The following is a 26,483-nucleotide window of genomic DNA, read 5'->3' on the forward strand; positions in this document are numbered from 1 at the left end:
GGTATAGGGGAGTTCTCTCTGCACCTACCAGGTGAAGGTATAGGGGGGGTCTCTCTGCACCTACCAGGTGAAGGTATAGGGGAGGTCTCTCTGCACCTACCAGGGGAAGTCTCTCTGCACCTACCAGGTGAAGGTATAGGGGAGGTCCCTCTGCACCTACCAGGTGAGGGTATAGGGGAGGTCTCTCTGCACCTACCAGGTGAGGGTATAGGGGAGGTCTCTCTGCACCTACCAGGTGAGGGTATAGGGGAGGTCTCTCTGCACCTACCAGGTGAGGGTATAGGGGAGGTCTCTCTGCACCTACCAGGTGAGGGTATAGGGAGGTCTCTCTGCACCTACCAGGTGAGGGTATAGGGGAGGTCTCTCTGCACCTACCAGGTGAGGGTATAGGGGAGGTCTCTCTGCACCTACCAGGTGAGGGTATAGGGGAGGACAGAGAGAGAGAGGGGCCAGGTGAGGGTATATAGGAGGTCTCTCTGCACCTACCATGTGAGGGTATAGGGGAGGTCTCTCTGCACCTACCAGGTGAGGGTATAGGGGAGGTCTCTCTGCACCTACTCATTGGTTCTACCAGCTGTAGTGTTGGCAGACGAACACACACACACCGCTGAGTTAATCTCCTGGCCCCAAGTCCTTACCCACTGTGGACTGGGCCAAGGAGGGCTAGTAGTTAGCCTGTAAATACTGAGAGAAATGCAGGGTTCTCTGAAGCTGACAGGCTGCTCCAGTACAGCCTCATGTCATCTCAGTACCTTAGATCAGGTCAGGATTCAGACAGAGAGAGAGACTGGTCCCCAGGTCAGGGTTCAGACAGAGAGAGAGACTGGTCCCCAGGTCAGGGTTCAGACAGAGAGAGAGACTGGTCCCCAGGTCAGGGTTCAGACAGAGAGAGAGAGACTGGTCCCCAGGTCAGGGTTCAGACAGAGAGAGAGACTGGTCCCCAGGTCAGGGTTCAGACAGAGAGAGAGAGACTGGTCCCCAGGTCAGGGTTCAGACAGAGAGAGAGAGAGAGAGACTAGTCCCCAGGTCAGGGTTCATCTTGGTATCCCAGGTCAGATACCTACCAATCCCCCCCACCACCACTAGATACCTACCAATCCCCCCACCACCACTAGATACCTACCAATCCCCCCACCACCACTAGATACCTACCAACCCCCCCACCACTAGATACCTACCAACCCCCCACCACTAGATACCTACCAATCCCCCCACCACCACTAGATACCTACCAACCCCCCACCACTAGATACCTACCACCCCCCACCACTAGATACCTACCAATCCCCCCACCACTAGATACCTACCAATCCCCCCACCACTAGATACCTACCAAACCCCCCACCACTAGATACCTACCAATCCCTCCACCACTAGATACCTACCAATCCCCCCACCACTAGATACCTACCAATTCACCCCACCACTAGATACCTACCAATCCCCCACCACCTACCAATCCCCCCACCACTAGATACCTACCAATCCCCCCACCGCCACTAGATACCTACCAATTCCCCCCACCGCTACTAGATACCTACCAGTACCCCCACCACTTGATACCTACCAATCCCCCCACCGCCACTAGATACCTACCAGTCCCCCCACCGCTACTAGATACCTACCAGTCCCCCCACCGCTACTAGATACCTACCAGTCCCCCACCGCTAGATACCTACCAGTCCCCCCACCACTAGATACCTACCAATCCCCCACCGCCACTAGATACCTACCAGTCCCCCCACCGCTACTAGATACCTACCAGTCCCCCCACCGCTAGATACCTACCAGTCCCCCCACCACTACTAGATACCTACCAGTCCCCCACCACCACTAGATACCTACCAATCCCCCACTAGATACCTACCAATCCCCCCACCACTAGATACCTACCAATCCCCACCACCACTAGATACCTACCAATCCCCACCACCACTAGATACCTACCAATCCCCCCACTAGATACCTACCAACCCCCCACCACTAGATACCTACCAACCCCCACCACTAGATACCTACCAACCCCCCCACCACTAGATACCTACCAATCCCCCCACCACTAGATACCTACCAATCCCCCCACCACTAGATACCGACCAATCCCCCCCACCACTAGATACCTACCAATCCCCCCACCACTAGATACCTACCAATCCCCCCACCACTAGATACCTTCCAATCCCCCACCACCGCTAGATACCTACCAATCCCCCACCGCTAGATACCTACCAATCCCCCCACCGCTAGATACCTACCAGTCCCCCCCACCACTGCTAGATACCTACCAGTCCCCCCACCACTGCTAGATACCTACCAATCCCCCCACCGCTAGATACCTACCAGTCCCCCCACCACTGCTAGATACCTACCAATCCCCCCACTAGATACCTACCAACCCCCCACTAGATACCTACCAACCCCCCACTAGATACCTACCAACCCCCCCCACCACTAGATACCTACCAATCCCCCCACCACTAGATACCTACCAATCCCCCCACCACTAGATACCTACCAATCCCCCCACCACTAGATACCGACCAATCCCCCCACCACTAGATACCTACCAATCCCCCCCCACTAGATACCTACCAATCCCCCACCACTAGATACCTACCAATCCCCCACCACCACTAGATACCTACCAATCCCCCCACTAGATACCTACCAATCACCCCCCACCACTAGATACCTACCAATCCCCCCCCATCACTAGATACCTACCAATCCCCCATCACTAGATACCTACCAATCCCCCCACACCACTAGATACCTACCAATCCCCCACCACTAGATACCTACCAATCCCCCCCCCACCACTAGATACCTACCAACCCCCCCCAGATACCTACCAATCCCCCGCCCACCACTAGATACCTACCAATCCCCCCACCACTAGATACCTACCAATCCCCCCACCACTAGATACCTACCAATCCCCCCACTAGATACCTACCAACCCCCACCACTAGATACCTACCAACCCCCCACCACTAGATACCTACCAATCCCCCCACCACTAGATACCTACCAATCCCCCCACCACTAGATACCTACCAATCCCCCCCACCACTAGATACCTACCAATCCCCCCCACCACTAGATACCTACCAATCCCCCATCACTAGATACCTACCAATCCCCCCACACCACTAGATACCTACCAATCCCCCCACCACTAGATACCTACCAATCCCCCCACCACTAGATACCTACCAACCCCTCCCCCACTAGATACCTACCAACCCCCCCCACCACTAGATACCTACCAATCCCCCCACCACTAGATACCTACCAATCCCCCCCACTAGATACCTACCAACCCCCCCACCACTAGATACCTACCAACCCCCCACCACTAGATACCTACCAACCCCCCCCACCACTAGATACCTACCAACCCCCCACCACTAGATACCTACCAACCCCCCACCACTAGATACCTACCAATCCCCCCCACCACTAGATACCTACCAATCCCCCCACCACTAGATACCTACCAATCCCCCCCACCACTAGATACCTACCAATCCCCCCACCACTAGATACCTACCAATCCCCCCACCACTAGATACCTACCAATCCCCACCACCACTAGATACCTACCAATCCCCTCCACTAGATACCTACCAACCCCCCACTAGATACCTACCAACCCCCCACCACTAGATACCTACCAACCCCCCACCACTAGATACCTACCAATCCCCCCCCACCACTAGATACCGACCAATCCCCCCACCACTAGATACCGACCAATCCCCCACTAGATACCTACCAATCCCCCCCACTAGATACCTACCAATCCCCCCACCACTAGATACCTACGAATCCCTCCCACCACTAGATACCTACCAATCCCCCACCACTACTAGATACCTACCAATCCCCCCACCACTACTAGATACCTACCAATCCCCCCACCACTACTAGATACCTACCAATCCCCACCACTACTAGATACCTACCAATCCCCCCACTAGATACCTACCAACCCCCCCCACCACTAGATACCTACCAATCCCCCCACCACTAGATACCTACCAATCCCCCCACCACTAGATACCTACCAATCCCCCCACCACTAGATACCTACCAATCCCCCCACCACTACTAGATACCTACCAATCCCCACCCCACTAGATACCTACCAACCCCCCCACCACTAGATACCTACCAAATACTGGGAGGTCAGTAAGGACTAGCCTATAGACTCAGGCTGATCCAGGTACCTCAGTAAGGACTAGCCTATAGACTGTCAGGCTGATCCAGGTACCTCAGTAAGGACTAGCCTATAGACTGTCAGGCTGATCCAAGGTACCTCAGTAAGGACTAGCCTGTAGACTGTCAGGCTGATCCAAGGTGCCTCAGTCAGGACCAGCCTATAAACTGTTCAGCAGACTGTCAGGCTGATCCAGGTACCTCAGTAAGGACTAGCCTATGGACTGTTCAGCAGACTGTCAGGCTGATCCAAGGTACCTCAGTAAGGACTAGCCTATAGACTGTTCAGAAGACTGTCAGGCTGATCCAGGTACCTCAGTAAGGACTAGCCTATAGACTGTCAGGCTGATCCAAGGTACCTCAGTAAGGACTAGCCTATAGACTGTCAGGCTGATCCAAGGTACCTCAGTAAGGACTAGCCTATAGACCGTCAGGCTGATCCAGGTACCTCAGTAAGGACTAGCCTATAGACTGTTCAGAAGACTGTCAGGCTGATCCAGGTACCTCAGTAAGGACTAGCCTATAGACCGTCAGGCTGATCCAGGTACCTCAGTAAGGACTAGCCTATAGACTGTTCAGAAGACTGTCAGGCTGATCCAGGTACCTCAGTAAGGACTAGCCTATAGACTGTCAGGCTGATCCAAGGTACCTCAGTAAAGACTAGCCTATAGACTGTCAGGCTGATCCAGGTACCTCAGTAAGGACTAGCCTATAGACTGTCAGGCTGATCCAGGTACCTCAGTAAGGACTAGCCTATAGACTGTTCAGAAGACTGTCAGGCTGATCCAGGTACCTCAGTAAGGACTAGCCTGTAGACTGTCAGGCTGATCCAGGTACCTCAGTAAGGACTAGCCTATAGACTGTCAGGCTGATCCAGGTACCTCAGTAAGGACTAGCCTATAGACTGTCAGGCTGATCCAAGGTACCTCAGTAAGGACTAGCCTATAGACTGTCAGGCTGATCCAGGTACCTCAGTAAGGACTAGCCTATAGACTGTCAGGCTGATCCAGGTACCTCAGTAAGGACTAGCCTATAGACTGTCAGGCTGATCCAAGGTACCTCAGTAAGGACTAGCCTGTAGACTGTCAGGCTGATCCAGGTACCTCAGTAAGGACTAGCCTATAGACTGTCAGGCTGATCCAAGGTACCTCAGTAAGGACTAGCCTGTAGACTGTCAGGCTGATCCAGGTACCTCAGTAAGGACTAGCCTATAGACTGTTCAGAAGACTGTCAGGCTGATCCAGGTACCTCAGTAAGGACTAGCCTATAGACTGTTCAGAAGACTGTCAGGCTGATCCAGGTACCTCAGTAAGGACTAGCCTGTAGACTGTCAGGCTGATCCAGGTACCTCAGTAAGGACTAGCCTATAGACTGTCAGGCTGATCCAAGGTACCTCAGTAAGGACTAGCCTATAGACTGTCAGGCTGATCCAGGTACCTCAGTAAGGACTAGCCTATAGACTGTCAGGCTGATCCAGGTACCTCAGTAAGGACTAGCCTATAGACTGTCAGGCTGATCCAAGGTACCTCAGCAAGGACTAGCCTGTAGACTGTCAGGCTGATCCAGGTACCTCAGTAAGGACTAGCCTATAGACTGTCAGGCTGATCCAGGTACCTCAGTAAGGACTAGCCTATAGACTGTTCAGAAGACTGTCAGGCTGATCCAGGTACCTCAGTAAGGACTAGCCTATAGACTGTTCAGAAGACTGTCAGGCTGATCCAGGTACCTCAGTAAGGACTAGCCTGTAGACTGTCAGGCTGATCCAGGTACCTCAGTAAGGACTAGCCTATAGAGTGTCAGGCTGATCCAGGTACCTCAGTAAGGACTAGCCTATAGACTGTCAGGCTGATCCAAGGTACCTCAGTAAGGACTAGCCTATAGACTGTCAGGCTGATCCAGGTACCTCAGTAAGGACTAGCCTATAGACTGTCAGGCTGATCCAAGGTACCTCAGTAAGGACTAGCCTATAGACTGTCAGGCTGATCCAGGTACCTCAGTAAGGACTAGCCTATAGACTTTCAGGCTGATCCAGGTACCTCAGTAAGGACTAGCCTATAGACTGTCAGGCTGATCCAGGTACCTCAGTAAGGACTAGCCTATAGACTGTCAGGCTGATCCAAGGTACCTCAGTAAGGACTAGCCTGTAGACTGTCAGGCTGATCCAGGTACCTCAGTAAGGACTAGCCTATAGACTGTTCAGCAGACTGTCAAGCTGATCCAGGGACCTCAGTAAGGACTAGCCTATAGACTGTCAGGCTGATCCAAGGTACCTCAGTAAGGACTAGCCTATAGACTGTTCAGAAGACTGTCAGGCTGATCCAGGTACCTCAGTAAGGACTAGCCTATAGACTGTCAGGCTGATCCATATACTGGACAGTGTACTCCATGTACTCCAGAACGTATTTTTTGAATTAGGTTGAATTTGATATATGGTGCTGTATGAGAGCATTCCTGTGGACAAGCCTCTCCTAGCCCAGACTCCCAACGCTCCATACCCCAGCTGCAGCCATCATGACCTCTACTGGAATCATATTACAGCCTGTTCATATCAGCTCCTCCTAGCTGCCACAGGCCTCAGCCAAACCACAAGGGGAGAGGAGGAGACACAGTGAGGAGGGGAGAGGAGGAGCAGAGGAGGAGGACACAGTGAGGAGGAGACACAGTGAGGAGGGGAGAGGAGGAGCAGAGGAGGAGGACACAGTGAGGAGGAGGACACAGTGAGGAGGAGACACAGTGAGGAGGAGGACACAGTGAGGAGGAGGAGGAGGACACAGTGAGGAGAGGAGGAGGACACAGTGAGGAGGAGGAGGAGGACACAGTGAGGAGGAGGAGGAGGACACAGTGAGGAGGAGGAGGACACAGTGAGGAGGAGGAGGACACAGTGAGGAGGAGGACACAGTGAGGAGGAGGAGGAGGACACAGTGAGGAGGAGGAGGAGGACACAGTGAGGAGGAGGAGGACACAGTGAGGAGGAGGAGGAGGACACAGTGAGGAGGAGGAGGACACAGTGAGGAGGAGACACAGTGAGGAGGGGAGAGGAGGAGCAGAGGAGGAGGACACAGTGAGGAGGAGACACAGTGAGGAGGGGAGAGGAGGAGCAGAGGAGGAGGACACAGTGAGGAGGAGGACACAGTGAGGAGGAGGACACAGTGAGGAGAGGAGGACACAGTGAGGAGAGGAGGAGGACACAGTGAGGAGGAGGAGGAGGACACAGTGAGGAGAGGACACAGTGAGGAGAGGACACAGTGAGGAGAGGACACAGTGAGGAGAGGACACAGTGAGGAGAGGACACAGTGAGGAGAGGACACAGTGAGGAGAGGACACAGTGAGGAGAGGACACAGTGAGGAGAGGACACAGTGAGGAGAGAGGAGGAGGACACAGTGAGGAGAGGAGAAGGAGGGGGAGAGTAGGAGGGGGGAGAGTAGGGAGGGGGAGAGTAGGAGGGGGAGAGTAGGAGGGTGGAGAGTAGGAGGGGAGAGTAGGAGGGGGAGAGTAGGGTGGAGAGTAGGGTGGAGAGTAGGAGGGTGGAGAGTAGGAGGGGGAGAGTAGGAGGGTGGAGAGTAGGAGGGGGAGAGTAGGGTGGAGAGTAGGGTGGAGAGTAGGAGGGTGGAGAGTAGGAGGGGGAGAGTAGGAGGGGGGAGAGTAGGGTGGAGAGTAGGGGGAGAGTAGGAGGGGGAGAGTAGGGTGGAGAGTAGGGTGGAGAGTAGGAGGGTGGAGAGTAGGAGGGTGGAGAGTAGGAGGGGGGGGGGGTAACAAAGCTGCTGTTGACGTCAGAGATTTGTCACACTGTGGCACGGAGCCTTTGTCCGCCTTGCACCATGGCAACGGACAACAGACTAAACAGTAGGCCTGGTCACCGGGGCAACTGATTATCCAGGCATCATTATCTGTGTTTACTAACCTGGACCGTACACACACACACAGAGAGGGGCATTCTGGGAAAACACAGAATAACAGCCTCACCTCAACACAGATCAAATACATAACTTTATTGGCAACCTTGGAGTTTACAAATCTTATTACCTGAGGCATACGGACCACTAATGAAGATGACAGGGGGCTCCAGGCCCAGAATCAGTCAGACAAGAACCGGAGAAAAAGACAGTCAAGGTGGGTCTCCAGGTTTATAAAACGCCAGTTCACGGTGGGTCTCCAGGTTTATAAAACGCCAGTTCACGGTGGGTCCCCAGTTCACGGTGGGTCCCCAGTTCACGGTGGGTCCCCAGTTCACGGTGGGTCCCCAGGTTTATAAAACGCCAGTTCACGGTGGGTCCCCAGTTCACGGTGGGTCCCCAGTTCACGGTGGGTCTCCAGGTTTATAAAACGCCAGTTCACGGTGGGTCCCCAGTTCACGGTGGGTCCCCAGTTCACGGTGGGTCCCCAGTTCACGGTGGGTCCCCAGTTCACGGTGGGTCCCCAGTTCACGGTGGGTCCCCAGGTTTATAAAAGGCCAGTTCACGGTGGGTCCCCAGTTCACGGTGGGTCCCCAGTTCACGGTGGGTCCCCAGTTCACGGTGGGTCTCCAGGTTTATTAAAGGCCAGTTCACGGTGGGTCCCCAGTTCACGGTGGGTTCCCAGTTCACGGTGGGTCCCCAGTTCACGGTGGGTCCCCAGTTCACGGTGGGTCCCCAGTTCACGGTGGGTCCCCAGTTCACGGTGGGTCTCCAGGTTTATTAAAGGCCAGTTCACAGTGGGTCCCCAGTTCACGGTGGGTCCCCAGTTCACGGTGGGTCCCCAGTTCACGGTGGGTCCCCAGTTCACGGTGGGTCCCCAGTTCACGGTGGGTCTCCAGTTCACGGTGGGTCCCCAGTTCACGGTGGGTCCCCAGTTCACGGTGGGTCTCCAGGTTTATTAAAGGCCAGTTCACAGTGGGTCCCCAGTTCACGGTGGGTCCCCAGTTCACGGTGGGTCCCCAGTTCACGGTGGGTCCCCAGTTCACGGTGGGTCCCCAGTTCACGGTGGGTCCCCAGTTCACGGTGGGTCCCCAGTTCACGGTGGGTCCCCAGGTTTATAAAAGGCCAGTTCACGGTGGGTCCCCAGTTCACGGTGGGTCCCCAGTTCACGGTGGGTCCCCAGTTCACGGTGGGTCTCCAGGTTTATTAAAGGCCAGTTCACGGTGGGTCCCCAGTTCACGGTGGGTTCCCAGTTCACGGTGGGTCCCCAGTTCACGGTGGGTCCCCAGTTCACGGTGGGTCCCCAGTTCACGGTGGGTCCCCAGTTCACGGTGGGTCTCCAGGTTTATTAAAGGCCAGTTCACAGTGGGTCCCCAGTTCACGGTGGGTCCCCAGTTCACGGTGGGTCCCCAGTTCACGGTGGGTCCCCAGTTCACGGTGGGTCCCCAGTTCACGGTGGGTCTCCAGTTCACGGTGGGTCCCCAGTTCACGGTGGGTCCCCAGTTCACGGTGGGTCTCCAGGTTTATTAAAGGCCAGTTCACAGTGGGTCCCCAGTTCACGGTGGGTCCCCAGTTCACGGTGGGTCCCCAGTTCACGGTGGGTCCCCAGTTCACGGTGGGTCCCCAGTTCACGGTGGGTCCCCAGTTCACGGTGGGTCCCCAGTTCACGGTGGGTCCCCAGTTCACGGTGGGTCCCCAGTTCACGGTGGGTCCCCAGTTCACGGTGGGTCCCCAGTTCACGGTGGGTCTCCAGGTTTATAAAAGGTGAAGGGAGAAAGGATTGACATTCAAGTCTACATCCCACAGGACTCTGGTCTAAAGTAGTGCACTATATAGGGAATAGGGTGTCATAGGGCTCTGGTCTAAAGTAGTGCACTATATAGGGAATAGGGTGTCATAGGGCTCTGGTCTAAAGTAGTGCACTATATAGGGGATAGGGTCCCATAGGGCTCTGGTCTAAAGTAGTGCACTATATAGGGAATAGGGTTCCATAGGGCTCTGGTCTAAAGTAGTGCACTATATAGGGAATAGGGTACCATAGGGCTCTGGTCTAAAGTAGTGCACTATATAGGGAATAGGGTGCCATAGGGCTCTGGTCTAAAGTAGTGCACTATATAGGGAATAGGGTGCCATTTGAGATGAGTCCCAGGAGTCAGACGACAACAGGCAGTGTAACGTTAGCTAGCTAGCTAAACATGTGGCTATGGGCTGGCACTGGTAGTTTGGGATTATGGAGAGTGAATTAAATAGTCTCTTCCTCATCTTGCTAGGTACTGATCTAGCTGTGGCCATCTTGCTAGGTAGTGATCTAGCTGAGGCCATCTTACTAGGTAGTGATCTAGCCGAGACCATCTTGCTAGGTAGTGATCTAGCCGAGGCCATCTTGCTAGGTAGTGATCTAGCTGTGGCCATCTTGCTAGGTAGTGATCTAGCTGTGGCCATCTTGCTAGGTAGTGATCTAGCTGTGGCCATCTTGCTAGGTAGTGATCTAGCTGTGGCCATCTTGCTAGGTAGTGATCTAGCTGTGGCCATCTTGCTAGGTAGTGATCTAGCTGTGGCCATCTTGCTAGGTAGTTATCTAGCTGTGGCCATCTTGCTAGGTAGTTATCTAGCTGAGGCCATCTTGCTAGGTAATTATCTAGCTGAGGCCATCTTGCTAGGTAGTTATCTAGCTGTGGCCATCTTGCTAGGTAGTTATCTAGCTGTGGCCATCTTGCTAGTATCAACAAGGCCTTTCTACTAAATAACAACATTAGCATAGCTAGCTAGATAGCTAGATAACATTGGAATCTAGACCATAAGCTAAGCTAATAACACAGACATACGATGCCAAACAACACTACTGTAGCAGCATTAGCATAGCTAGCTAGATAGCTAGATAACATTGGAATCTAGACCATAAGCTAAGCTAATAACACGGACATACGATGCCAAACAACACTACTGTAGCAACATTAGCATAGCTAGCTAGATAACATTGGAATCTAGACCATAAGCTAAGCTAATAACACAGACATGCGTTGCTAAACAACACTACTGTAGCAACATTAGCATAACTAGCTAGATAACATTGGAATCTAGACCATAAGCTAAGCTAATAACACAGACATGCGTTGCTAAACAACACTACTGTAGCAACATTAGCATAGCTAGCTAGATAACATTGGAATCTAGACCATAAGCTAAGCTAATAACACAGACATGCGTTGCCAAACAACACTACTGTAGCAACATTAGCATAGCTAGCTAGATAGCTAGATAACATTGGAATCTAGACCATAAGCTAAGCTAATAACACGGACATACGATGCCAAACAACACTACTGTAGCAACATTAGCATAGCTAGCTAGATAACATTGGAATCTAGACCATAAGCTAAGCTAATAACACAGACATGCGTTGCTAAACAACACTACTGTAGCAACATTAGCATAGCTAGCTAGATAACATTGGAATCTAGACCATAAGCTAAGCTAATAACACAGACATGCGTTGCCAAACAACACTACTGTAGCAACATTAGCATAGCTAGCTAGATAGCTAGATAACATTGGAATCTAGACCATAAGCTAAGCTAATAACACGGACATACGATGCCAAACAACACTACTGTAGCAACATTAGCATAGCTAGCTAGATAGCTAGATAACATTGGAATCTAGACCATAAGCTAAGCTAATAACACAGACATGCGTTGCTAAACAACACTACTGTAGCAACATTAGCATAACTAGCTAGATAACATTGGAATCTAGACCATAAGCTAAGCTAATAACACAGACATGCGTTGCCAAACAACACTACTGTAGCAACATTAGCATAGCTAGCTAGATAGCTAGATAACATTGGAATCTAGACCATAAGCTAAGCTAATAACACAGACGTGCGATGCCAAACAACACTACTGCCACCTTCAGGTTTGGAGTATTTAAACAAGGCTGAGTGACTGACGACGTCAAGGTCTTTGCTGTGTGAACACAAAAGAGATTTCTCTGGAGTTTTTCCAAGCCACCGTGCTTCTACACCTGCATTGCTTGCTGTTTGGGGTTTTATGCTGGGTTTCTGTACAGCACTTTGAGATAGCAGCTGATGTAAGAAGGGCTATATAAAAATACATGTGGCTGACTGGCTGACTGGCTGGCTGGCTGGCTGGCTGGCTGACTGACTGGCTGACTGGCTGACTGGCTGACTGGCTGACTGGCTGACTGACTGACTGGCTGACTGACTGGCTGACTGACTGGCTGACTGACTGGCTGACTGACTGGCTGACTGACTGACTGGCTGACTGGCTGGCTGGCTGACTGGCTGGCTGGCTGGCTGGCTGACTGGCTGACTGGCTGACTGGCTGACTGGCTGACTGGCTGGCTGGCTGACTGGCTGACAGACTGGCTGACAGACTGGCTGACAGACTGGCTGACTGCCGACACTCTGTTCGGAGGTGTGAAGTAATGTCGGCTAGAAAACATTCCTCCCGGGTGTCTCTGAGCTACGAGGAATGTTTGGTCTTTGAGTCACTGTTTGATCTCAAGGAGCTTCCAACGGTTGAGAGACAGAGAGGACTGAAACCCTTCGACAACAACAACGTGTCCCTATCCTCTACATATTCAGGCCCTGCCGAACGGACCAAGGTTACTACTGTAATAACTTGATGAGTTCACAACATCCAGAGACGTCCGCATGGATGGAGGCTGGGACACTGTCCTTACCATACAGGGCTCTTCTCTAATGGAGGCTGGGACACTGTCTTACCATACAGGGCTCTTCTCTAATGGAGGCTGGGACACTGTCCTTACCATACAGGGCTCTTCTCTAATGGAGGCTGGGACACTGTCTTACCATACAGGGCTCTTCTCTAATGGAGGCTGGGACACTGACTTACCATACAGGGATCTTCTCTAATGGAGGCTGGGACACTGTCTTACCATACAGGGCTCTTCTCTAATGGAGGCTGGGACACTGACTTACCATACAGGGCTCTTCTCTAATGGAGGCTGGGACACTGTCCTTACCATACAGGGCTCTTCTCTAATGGAGGCTGGGACACTGACTTACCATACAGGGCCTGCAGTGTGTGTCTTCCTGTTCGTGTACGTGTGTGAGACTGTGTGACTGTGTGTGAGAGAGTGAGTGTGACTGTGTGTGAGACTGTCTGTGTGTGACTGTATATATATATATATACCTAGCAAGATGGCCACAGCTATCTATCCATCCGTCCGTCCGCCCGCCCGCCCGCCCGCCCGCCCGCGTGTGTGTGTGTGTGTACGTACCTTAGTAAGTTCTCTGCCCCAGCTCTCATCCTCATCTGTCTGATGATCTGTTGGTTGATACTGGCTCTCTCATTCTGCAGCTTGGAGCGTCCTGTCAGGGCTAGTGGGTTACATCCCTACAGAACAGACAGGAGAACAGAGGACATTAGTATCAGAGGACCCTCCTGTCAGGGCTAGTGGGTTACATCCCTACAGAACAGACAGGAGAACAGAGGACATTAGTATCAGAGGACCCTCCTGTCAGGGCTAGTGGGTTACATCCCTACAGAACAGACAGGAGAACAGAGGACATTAGTATCAGAGGACCCTCCTGTCAGGGCTAGTGGGTTACATCCCTACAGAACAGACAGGAGAACAGAGGACATTAGTATCAGAGGACATTAGTATCAGAGGACCCTCCTGTCAGGGCTAGTGGGTTACATCCCTATAGAACAGACAGGAGAACAGAGGACATTAGTATCAGAGGACCCTCCTGTCAGGGCTAGTGGGTTACATCCCTATAGAACAGACAGGAGAACAGAGGACATTAGTATCAGAGGACATTAGTATCAGAGGACCCTCCTGTCAGGGCTAGTGGGTTACATCCCTATAGAACAGACAGGAGAACAGAGGACATTAGTATCAGAGGACATTAGTATCAGAGGACATTAGTATCAGAGGACCCTCCTGTCAGGGCTAGTGGGTTACATCCCTACAGAACAGACAGGAGAACAGAGGACATTAGTATCAGAGGACATTAGTATCAGAGGACATTAGTATCAGAGGACATTAGTATCAGAGGACCCTCCTGTCAGGGCTAGTGGGTTACATCCCTACAGAACAGACAGGAGAACAGAGGACATTAGTATCAGAGGACATTAGTATCAGAGGACATTAGTATCAGAGGACATTAGTATCAGAGGACCCTCCTGTCAGGGCTAGTGGGTTACATCCCTATAGAACAGACAGGAGAACAGAGGACATTAGTATCAGAGGACCCTCCTGTCAGGGCTAGTGGGTTACATCCCTATAGAACAGACAGGAGAACAGAGGACATTAGTATCAGAGGACATTAGTATCAGAGGACCCTCCTGTCAGGGCTAGTGGGTTACATCCCTACAGAACAGACAGGAGAACAGAGGACATTAGTATCAGAGGACATTAGTATCAGAGGACATTAGTATCAGAGGACCCTCCTGTCAGGGCTAGTGGGTTACATCCCTACAGAACAGACAGGAGAACAGAGAACAGAGGACATTAGTATCAGAGGACATTAGTATCAGAGGACCCTCCTGTCAGGGCTAGTGGGTTACATCCCTACAGAACAGACAGGAGAACAGAGTATCAGACATTAGTATCAGAGGACCCTCCTGTCAGGGCTAGTGGGTTACATCCCTACAGAACAGACAGGAGAACAGAGGACATTAGTATCAGAGGACCCTCCTGTCAGGGCTAGTGGGTTACATCCCTACAGAACAGACAGGAGAACAGAGGACATTAGTATCAGAGGACATTAGTATCAGAGGACCCTCCTGTCAGGGCTAGTGGGTTACATCCCTATAGAACAGACAGGAGAACAGAGGACATTAGTATCAGAGGACCCTCCTGTCAGGGCTAGTGGGTTACATCCCTATAGAACAGACAGGAGAACAGAGACATTAGTATCAGAGGACATTAGTATCAGAGGACCCTCCTGTCAGGGCTAGTGGGTTACATCCCTATAGAACAGACAGGAGAACAGAGGACATTAGTATCAGAGGACATTAGTATCAGAGGACATTAGTATCAGAGGACCCTCCTGTCAGGGCTAGTGGGTTACATCCCTACAGAACAGACAGGAGAACAGAGGACATTAGTATCAGAGGACATTAGTATCAGTTAGTATCAGAGGACATTAGTATCAGAGGACCCTCCTGTCAGGGCTAGTGGGTTACATCCCTACAGAACAGACAGGAGAACAGAGACATTAGTATCAGAGGACATTAGTATCAGAGGACATTAGTATCAGAGGACATTAGTATCAGAGGACCCTCCTGTCAGGGCTAGTGGGTTACATCCCTATAGAACAGACAGGAGAACAGAGGACATTAGTATCAGAGGACCCTCCTGTCAGGGCTAGTGGGTTACATCCCTATAGAACAGACAGGAGAACATTAGTAAGAGGACATTAGTATCAGAGGACCCTCCTGTCAGGGCTAGTGGGTTACATCCCTACAGAACAGACAGGAACAGAACATTAGTATCAGAGGACATTAGTATCAGAGGACCCTCCTGTCAGGGCTAGTGGGTTACATCCCTACAGAACAGACAGGAGAACAGAGGACATTAGTTAGTTAGTATCAGAGGACATTAGTATCAGAGGACCCCCTCCTGTCAGGGCTAGTGGGTTACATCCCTACAGAACAGACAGGAGAACAGATTAGTATCAGAGGACATTAGTATCAGAGGACCCTCCTGTCAGGGCTAGTGGGTTACATCCCTATAGAACAGACAGGAGAACAGAGGACATTAGTATCAGAGGACATTAGTATCAGAGGACCCTCCTGTCAGGGCTAGTGGGTTACATCCCTACAGAACAGACAGGAGAACAGATTAGTACATTAGTATCAGAGGACATTAGTATCAGAGGACATTAGTATCAGAGGACCCTCCTGTCAGGGCTAGTGGGTTACATCCCTACAGAACAGACAGGAGAACAGAGGACATTAGTATCAGAGGACATTAGTATCAGAGGACCCTCCTGTCAGGGCTAGTGGGTTACATCCCTACAGAACAGACAGGAGAACAGAGAACATTAGTATCAGAGGACATTAGTATCAGAGGACCCTCCTGTCAGGGCTAGTGGGTTACATCCCTACAGAACAGACAGGAGAACAGAGGACATTAGTATCAGAGGACATTAGTATCAGGGCTAGTGGGTTACATCCCTAGAACAGACAGGAGAACAGAGGACATTAGTATCAGAGGACATTAGTATCAGAGGGCTAGGACAGAGGACATAGTATCAGAGGACATTAGTATCAGAGGACCCTCCTGTCAGGGCTAGTGGGTTACATCCCTATAGAACAGACAGGAGAACATTAGTATCAGAGGACCCTCCTGTCAGGGCTTGGGTTACATCCCTACAGAACAGACAGGAGAGATTAGTATCAGAGGACATTAGTATCAGAGGACCCTCCTGTCAGGGCTAGTGGGTTACATCCCTACAGAACAGACAGGAGAACAGAGACATTAGTACATTAGTATCAGAGGACCCTCCTGTCAGGGCTAGTGGGTTACATCCCTACAGAACAGACAGGAGAACAGAGGTATCATTAGTATCAGAGGACATTGGTTACATCCCTAGAGAACAGACAGGAGAACAGAGGACATTAGTATCAGAGGACCCTCCTGTCAGGGCTAGTGGGTTACATCCCTACAGAACAGACAGGAGAACAGAGGACATTAGTATCAGTACAGAGGACATTAGTATCAGAGGACATTAGTATCAGAGGACCCTCCTGTCAGGGCTAGTGGGTTACATCCCTACAGAACAGACAGGAGAACAGAGGACATTAGTATCAGAGGACCCTCCTGTCAGGGCTAGTGGGTTACATCCCTACAGAACAGACAGGAGAACAGAGGACATTAGTATCAGAGGACAGAGGACCTCCTGTCAGGGCTAGTGGGTTACATCCCTACAGAACAGACAGGAGAACAGAGGACATTAGTATCAGAGGACCCTCCTGTCAGGGCTAGTGGGTTACATCCCTACAGAACAGACAGGAGTACAGTATCAGAGGACATTAGTATCAGAGGACCCTTCTGTCAGGGCTAGTGGGTTACATCCCTACAGAACAGACAGGAGAACAGAGGACATTAGTATCAGAGGACATTAGTATCAGAGGACATTAGTATCAGAGGACCCTCCTGTCAGGGCTAGTGGGTTACATCCCTACAGAACAGACAGGAGAACAGAGGACATTAGTATCAGAGGACATTAGTATCAGAGGACATTAGTATCAGAGGACATTAGTATCAGAGGACCCTCCTGTCAGGGCTAGTGGGTTACATCCCTACAGAACAGACAGGAGAACAGAGGACATTAGTATCAGAGGACATTAGTATCAGAGGACCCTTCTGTCAGGGCTAGTGGGTTACATCCCTATAGAACAGACAGGAGAACAGAGGACATTAGTATCAGAGGACATTAGTATCAGAGGACCCTCCTGTCAGGGCTAGTGGGTTACATCCCTACAGAACAGACAGGAGAACAGAGGACAGATCAGAGACATTAGTATCAGTACATTAGTATCAGAGGACCCTTCTGTCAGGGCTAGTGGGTTACATCCCTATAGAACAGACAGGAGAACAGAGGACATTAGTATCAGAGGACCCTCCTGTCAGGGCTAGTGGGTTACATCCCTACAGAACAGACAGGAGAACAGAGGACATTAGTATCAGAGGACATTAGTATCAGAGGACATTAGTATCAGAGGACATTAGTATCAGAGGACATTAGTATCAGAGGACATTAGTATCAGAGGACCCTTCTGTCAGGGCTAGTGGGTTACATCCCTATAGAACAGACAGGAGAACAGAGGACATTAGTATCAGAGGACATTAGTATCAGAGGACATTAGTATCAGAGGACCCTTCTGTCAGGGCTAGTGGGTTACATCCCTATAGAACAGACAGGAGAACAGAGGACATTAGTATCAGAGGACATTAGTATCAGAGGACATTAGTATCAGAGGACATTAGTATCAGAGGACATTAGTATCAGAGGACCCTTCTGTCAGGGCTAGTGGGTTACATCCCTATAGAACAGACAGGAGAACAGAGGACATTAGTATCAGAGGACATTAGTATCAGAGGACATTAGTATCAGAGGACATTAGTATCAGAGGACATTAGTATCAGAGGACCCTTCTGTCAGGGCTAGTGGGTTACATCCCTACAGAACAGACAGGAGAACAGAGGACATTAGTATCAGAGGACCCTTCTGTCAGGGCTAGTGGGTTACATCCCTATAGAACAGACAGGAGAACAGAGGACATTAGTATCAGAGGACATTAGTATCAGAGGACCCTTCTGTCAGGGCTAGTGGGTTACATCCCTATAGAACAGACAGGAGAACAGAGGACATTAGTATCAGAGGACCCTCCTGTCAGGGCTAGTGGGTTACATCCCTACAGAACAGACAGGAGAACAGAGGACATTAGTATCAGAAGACATTAGTATCAGAGGACATTAGTATCAGAGGACATTAGTATCAGAGGACATTAGTATCAGAGGACCCTTCTGTCAGGGCTAGTGGGTTACATCCCTATAGAACAGACAGGAGAACAGAGGACTTAGTATCAGAGGACATTAGTATCAGAGGACATTAGTATCAGAGGACATTAGTATCAGAGGACCCTTCTGTCAGGGCTAGTGGGTTAATCCCTATAGAACAGACACCTGGACTGAGCACATAGTATCAGAGGACATTAGTATCAGAGGACATTAGTATCAGAGGACTGTATCAGAGGACATTAGTATCAGAGGACATTAGTATCAGAGGACCCTTCTGTCAGGGCTGTGGGTTACATCCCTATAGAACAGACAGGAGAACTGAGGACATTAGTATCAGAACATTAGTATCAGAGGACATTAGTATCAGAGGACATTAGTATCAGAGGACATTAGTAAACCCTTCTGTGGGCTGTGGGTTACAAAACCCTAGAGAACAGACAGGAGAACTGTGGACATTAGTATCAGAGGACATTAGTATCAGAGGACATTAGTATCAGAGGACATTAGTATCCTAGAAACCCCTGTCAGGGCTGTGGGTTACATCCCTATAGAACAGACAGGAGGACAGAGGACATTAGTATCAGAGGACATTAGTATCAGAGGACATTAGTATCAGAGGACATTAGTATCAGAGGACATTAGTATCAGAGGACATTAGTATCAGAGGACCCTTCTGTCAGGGCTAGTGGGTTACATCCCTATAGAACAGACAGGAGAACAGAGGACATTAGTATCAGAGGACATTAGTATCAGAGGACATTAGTATCAGAGGACATTAGTATCAGAGGACATTAGTATCAGAGGACCCTTCTGTCAGGGATAGTGGGTTACATCCCTATAGAACAGACAGGAGAACAGAGGACATTAGTATCAGAGGACATTCGTATCAGAGGACATTAGTATCAGAGGACATTAGTATCAGAGGACCCTTCTGTCAGGGCTAGTGGGTTACATCCCTATAGAACAGACAGGAGAACAGAGGACATTAGTATCAGAGGACATTAGTATCAGAGGACATTAGTATCAGAGGACATTAGTATCAGAGGACCCTCCTGTCAGGGCTAGTGGGTTACATCCCTATAGAACAGACAGGAGAACAGACTGTACTCAGAGACTGGACTGGTGTCATGAGGCTGGGTTAGTCAGGGTGAGAGACCTTGTTGACTGTACTGTTCATGGGATGCAATACAAAACCCTAGAAACCACCTGTGGGCTGTACAGTACAAAACCCTAGAAACCACCTGTGGGCTGTACAGTACAAAACCCTAGAAACCACCTGTGGGCTGTACAGTACAAAACCCTCTGGTGTCCTAGAAACAGGCTGCCAGACCTAACTAGCTGTTCTTCTGGTGTCCTAGCAACAGGCTGCCAGACCTAACTACCTGTTCTTCTGGTGTCCTAGCAACAGGCTGCCATACCTAACTACCTGTTCCTCTGGTGTCCTAGCAACAGGCTGCCAGACCTAACTACCTGTTCTTCTGGTGTCCTAGCAACAGGCTGCCAGACCTAACTACCTGTTCTTCTGGTGTCAGAGAAACAAGCTGCCAGACCTAACTACCCGTTCTTCTGGTGTCCTAGCAACAGGCTGCCATACCTAACTACCTGTTGTTCTGGTACCAGAGAAACAAGCTGCCAAACCTAACTACCCGTTCTTCTGGTGTCCTAGCAACAAGCTGCCAGACCTAACTACCTGTTCTTCTGGTGTCATAGCAACAGGCTGCCAGACCTAACTACCTGTTCTTTTGGTGTCCTATCAACAGGCTGCCAGACCTAACTACCTGTTCTCCTGGTATCCTAGCAACAGGCTGCCAGACCTAACTACCCGTTCTTCTGGTGTCCTAGCAACAGGCTGCCATACCTAACTACCTGTTGTTCTGGTACCAGAGAAACAAGCTGCCAAACCTAACTACCCGTTCTTCTGGTGTCCTAGCAACAAGCTGCCAGACCTAACTACCTGTTCTTCTGGTGTCATAGCAACAGGCTGCCAGACCTAACTACCCGTTCTTCTGGTGTCCTAGCAACAAGCTGCCAGACCTAACTACCTGTTCTTCTGGTGTCATAGCAACAGGCTGCCAGACCTAACTACCTGTTCTTCTGGTACCAGAGAAACAGGCTGCCAGACCTAACTACCTGTTCTTCTGGTACCAGAGAAACAGGCTGCCAGACCTAACTACCTGTTCTTCTGGTACCAGAGAAATAGGCTGCCAGACCTAACTACCTGTTCTTCTGGTGTCCTAGCAACAGGCTGCCAGACCTAACTACCCGTTCTTCTGGTGTCCTAGCAACAGGCTGCCAGACCTAACTACCCGTTCTTCTGGTGTCAGAGAAACAGGCTGCCAGACCTAACTACCTGTTCTTCTGGTACCAGAGAAACAGGCTGCCAGACCTAACTACCTGTTCTTCTGGTACCAGAGAAACAGGCTGCCAGACCTAACTACCTGTTCTTCTGGTACCAGAGAAATAGGCTGCCAGACCTAACTACCTGTTCTTCTGGTGTCAGAGAAACAGGCTGCCAGACCTAACTACCTGTTCTTCTGGTGTCCTAGTAACAGGCTGCCAGACCTAACTACCTGTTCTTCTGGTGTCCTAGTAACAGGCTGCCAGACCTAACTACCTGTTCTTCTGGTGTCAGAGAAACAGGCTGCCAGACCTAACTACTTGTTGTTCTGGTGTCAGAGAAACAGGCTACCAGACCTAACTATGTCAACACAGATAGACAAGGACACAGTAACATTCATTTGCATGAGGTCAATTGAACAGCAGTCAGTCTCCAAGGTTACAGAGTAATGTTCCTGTGTTCCTAGCCAATAGTAGAGCTAACACGTTGACAGAGGTGTGTCCTGCACACTGTGTCAGCAAAGAAAACAAGACAGACAGAGAAACTGGTCGGCTTAGCAACACATAGTCGTGCTCCTCAATATGACGACACCTACAGATACATAACCCCAGACTGAAATAGAACACATAGTTAAATTATATCTACGTACCTAGCCCAGCGGGCCCCTGGCGTACCCGACCCAGCGGGCCCCTGGCGTACCCGACCCAGCGGGCCCCTGGCGTACCCGACCCAGCGGGCCCCTGGCGTACCCGACCCAGCGGGCCCCTGGCGTACCCGACCCAGCGGGCCCCTGGCGTACCCGACCCAGCGGGCCCCTGGCGTACCTAACCCAGCGGGCCCCTGGCGTACCCGACCCAGCGGGCCCCTGGCGTACCCGACCCAGCGGGCCCCTGGCGTACCTAACCCAGCGGGCCCCTGGCGTACCTAACCCAGCGGGCCCCTGGCGTACCCAACCCAGCGGGCCCCTGGCGTACCCAACCCAGCGGGCCCCTGGCGTACCCAACCCAGTGGGCCTCTACGTAGGTTGCCACCCTACAGTATTAATCATGGTGCGATCATAGGACCTTTCTATCAATCTAATTTTAGTCGCTGAGATACTGAATATATCTCTCCTTGTTATTTCCTCACTGTGATCAACAGCTGATTCCTTTCTCTGAACTCAACCGACTGAAGTAGACAACTTACTGTACATCGACCTAACAAGTAAACATCCCCCCCCCCCCAAAAAACATGATTTACTTGTAATATTTTTTTGACAAATAAAACAAGTTACAGGTGGACAACAACCACAATGATGTCACCTGTCAGGTGTTGTTCATAATGCATACTGTTCCTCAACACAGCGACACAGAGAGAGAGCGACACAGAGAGAGAGCGACACAGAGAGAGAGCGACACAGAAAGACAGAGAGAGAAAGACAGAGAGAGAGATACAAGAGAGAGAAAGAGAGAGAGAGAAAGACAGAGAGAGAAAGACAGAGAGAGAAAGACAGAGAGAGAGAGAGAAAGAGAGAGAGAGACAGAGAGAGAAAGACAGAGAGAGAGATACAAAGAGAAAGAGATAGAGACAGAGAGATAGAGACAGAGAGAGAAAGACAGAGAGAGATACAAAGAGAGAGAAAGACAGAGAGAGAAAGACAGAGAGAGAGAGAGAAAGAGCGAGAAAGACAGAAAGAGAAAGACAGAGAGAGAAAGACAGACAGAGAGATACAAAGACAGACAGAGAGATACAAAGAGAGACAGAGAGATACAAAGAGAGACAGAGAGAGAAAGACAGAGAGAGAAAGACAGAGAGACAGATACAGAGAGAGAAAGAGAGAGACACAGAGAGAGAGAGACACAGAGAGAGAGAGAGAGAGAGAGAGAGAGAGAGAGAGAGAGAGAGAGAGAGACAGAGAGAGAGAGAGAGAGAGAGAGAGACAGAGAGACAGAGAGACAGAGAGACAGAGAGACAGAGAGACAGAGAGACAGAGAGACAGAGAGACAGAGAGACAGAGAGACAGAGAGACAGAGAGAGAGACAGAGAGAGAGACAGAGAGAGACACAGAGAGACAGAGAGAGACACAGAGAGACAGAGAGACAGAGACAGAGAGACAGAGAGACAGAGACAGAGACAGAGAGAGACAGAGACAGAGACAGAGAGAGACAGAGAGAGACAGAGAGAGACAGAGAGAGACAGAGAGAGACAGAGAGAGACAGAGAGAGACAGAGAGAGAGAGAGAGAGACAGAGACAGAGACAGAGACAGAGACAGAGACAGAGACAGAGACAGAGACAGAGAGAGAGAGAGAGAGAGAGAGAGAGAGAGAGAGAGAGAGAGAGAGAGATACAAAGAGAGAGAAAGACAGAGAGAGAAAGACAGAGAGAGAGAGAGAAAGAGCGAGAAAGACAGAAAGAGAAAGACAGAGAGAGAAAGACAGACAGAGAGATACAAAGACAGACAGAGAGATACAAAGAGAGACAGAGAGAGAAAGACAGAGAGAGAGACAGAGAGACAGATACAGAGAGAGAAAGAGAGAGAGACACAGAGAGAGAGAGACAGACACAGAGAGAGAGAGAGAGAGAGAGAGAGAGAGAGAGAGAGAGAGAGAGAGAGAGAGAGAGAGAGAGACAGAGAGACAGAGAGACAGAGAGACAGAGAGACAGAGAGACAGAGAGACAGAGAGACAGAGAGACAGAGAGACAGAGAGACAGAGAGAGAGACAGAGAGAGAGACAGAGAGAGACACAGAGAGACAGAGAGAGACACAGAGAGACAGAGAGACAGAGACAGAGAGACAGAGAGACAGAGACAGAGACAGAGAGAGACAGAGACAGAGACAGAGAGAGACAGAGAGAGACAGAGAGAGACAGAGAGAGACAGAGAGAGACAGAGAGAGACAGAGACAGAGACAGAGACAGAGACAGAGACAGAGACAGAGACAGAGACAGAGACAGAGAGAGAGAGAGAGAGAGAGAGAGAGAGAGAGAGAGAGAGAGAGAGAGAGAGAGACAGACCTGTAAAGGCTGTGGCTCTGATCTCTGTATGGAAGACCACTACATCAGAGGGAGGAGACTCCCAGGGCTTGGCCCTATGACAATATGCTGATGCTATGCCAATACACCATCAATGTCAGTTTATTAGGCTCATTCAGAATGATGTCATGATATTTATGACAACATTTGACTATCGAAAGGAAGCTGTAACCTCCGTCACAATACCCAGCCCTGGACTGTGTGTTTTAAGGTGTCGTTGTCACTAAGGAAACCCCCGCAGGTAAGATATAAGCTGTTATAAACTCTGGCACCCCACATGACACCCCATTCCCTACATCTGGCACCCTATTCCCTACATCTGGCACCCTATTCCCTACATCTGGCACCCTATTCCCTACATCTGGCACCCTATTCCCTACATCTGGAACCCTATTCCCTACATCTGGCACCCTATTCCCTACATCTGGAACCCTATTCCCTACATCTGGAACCCTATTCCCTACATAGGGTGCCAGTGGTGCACTATTCCCTACATCTGGCACCCTATTCCCTACATCTGGCACCCTATTCCCAAATCTGGCACCCTATTCCCTACACAGTGCACTACTTCCCTGTGGGTTCCGTTGCTGAAAATGGTTCAGTCAAAGAGGTTCAGGAACTACCAGCTCTGATCCACACAGAGAGATTACCACATTCCTCCAGCGAGCATCAAAGCTCTCGGAGGGAAAACCTAAGCCTGAGTCATCTGACCAGGTGGACTCGATGCCCTTCCTCCTCCTCTTGACTAAAGGACACAGAGGGACATATCATATGTCTGTCTCAAAGGAAGTGACAAAATGTCAGGGAACAGTTCCCACAACCACCCTGGGCAGTTCCCACAACCACCCAGGGCAGTCTTTCTCAACCCCAGGCTAGTCCCAAATAGGGAGTAACATGGGTAACTGGGAATACTTTTTGGGAATATTACTTCCCCCAATGTGGCACTACTGAAAATCCACAACATGAGCAGCATCAGATTAGCAAAATATAAATAGCACATTATCCAAATAGGTTGTCAATGGACGCCTTTAGCCTAGCATATTTACTACACACAATAGGTTGTTAATGGAAGCCTTTAGCCTAGCATATTTACTACACACAATAGGTTGTTAATGGAAGCCTTTAGCCTAGCATATTTACTACACACAATAGGTTGTCAATGGAAGCTTTTAGCCTAGCATATTTACTACACACAATAGGTTGTTAATGGAAGCCTTTAGCCTAGCATATTTACTACACACAATAGGTTGTTAATGGAAGCCTTTAGCATATTTACTACACACAATAGGTTGTTAATGGAAGCCTTTAGCCTAGCATATTTACTACACACAATAGGTTGTTAATGGAAGCCTTTAGCCTAGCATATTTACTACACACAATAGGTTGTTAATGGAAGCCTTTAGCCTAGCATATTTACTACACACAATAGGTTGTTAATGGAAGCCTTTAGCCTAGCATATTTACTACACAATGGGTTGTTAATGGAAGCCTTTAGCCTAGCATATTTACTACACACAATAGGTTGTTAATGGAAGCCTTTAGCATATTTACTACACACAATAGGTTGTTAATGGAAGCCTTTAGCCTAGCATGTTTACTACACACAATGGGTTGTTAATGGAAGCCTTTAGCCTAGCATATTTACTACACACAATGGGTTGTTAATGGAAGCCTTTAGCCTAGCATGTTTACTACACACAATGGGTTGTTAATGGAAGCCTTTAGCCTAGCATATTTACTACACACAATGGGTTGTTAATGGAAGCCGTTAGCATATTTACTACACAATAGGTTGTTAATGGAAGCCGTTAGCATATTTACTACACAATAGGTTGTTAATGGAAGCCTTTAGCCTAGCATATTTACTACACAATAGGTTGTGAATGGAAGCCTTTAGCCTAGCATATTTACTACACACAATAGGTTGTTAATGGAAGCCTTTAGCCTAGCATATTTACTACACAATAGGTTGTTAATGGAAGCCTTTAGCCTAGCATATTTACTACACACAATAGGTTGTTAATGGAAGCCTTTAGCCTAGCATATTTACTACACACAATGGGTTGTTAATGGAAGCCTTTAGCCTAGCATATTTTACTACACAATAGGTTGTTAATGGAAGCCTTAGCATATTTACTACACACAGTAGGTTGTTAATGGAAGCCTTTAGCCTAGCATATTTACTACACAATGGGTTGTTAATGGAAGCCTTTAGCCTAGCATATTTACTACACACAATAGGTTGTTAATGGAAGCCTTTAGCCTAGCATATTTACTACACAATGGGTTGTTAATGGAAGCCTTTAGCACACACACAATAGGTTGTTAATGGAAGCCTTTGGCCTAGCATATTTACTACACACAATAGGTTAATGGAAGCCTTTAGCCTAGCATATTTACTACACACAATAGGTTAATGGAAGCCTTTAGCCTAGCATATTTACTACACACAATAGGTTAATGTTAATGGAAGCCTTTGGCCTAGCATATTTAC

At 49.7% G+C, this 26,483-nt stretch overlaps 1 pseudogene; it reads right to left on the reverse strand.

The window, feature by feature from the left end:
• The window catches only part of LOC124035366, a 99,170-nt pseudogene extending 78,559 nt beyond the window's left edge, over positions 1 to 20,611 (reverse strand).
• Between the last annotated feature and the right edge of the window lie 5,872 nt (positions 20,612 to 26,483).

The sequence above is a fragment of the Oncorhynchus gorbuscha genome, linkage group LG05 (genome assembly GCF_021184085.1).
Source record: "Oncorhynchus gorbuscha isolate QuinsamMale2020 ecotype Even-year linkage group LG05, OgorEven_v1.0, whole genome shotgun sequence".
Classification (NCBI taxonomy): domain Eukaryota; kingdom Metazoa; phylum Chordata; class Actinopteri; order Salmoniformes; family Salmonidae; genus Oncorhynchus; species Oncorhynchus gorbuscha.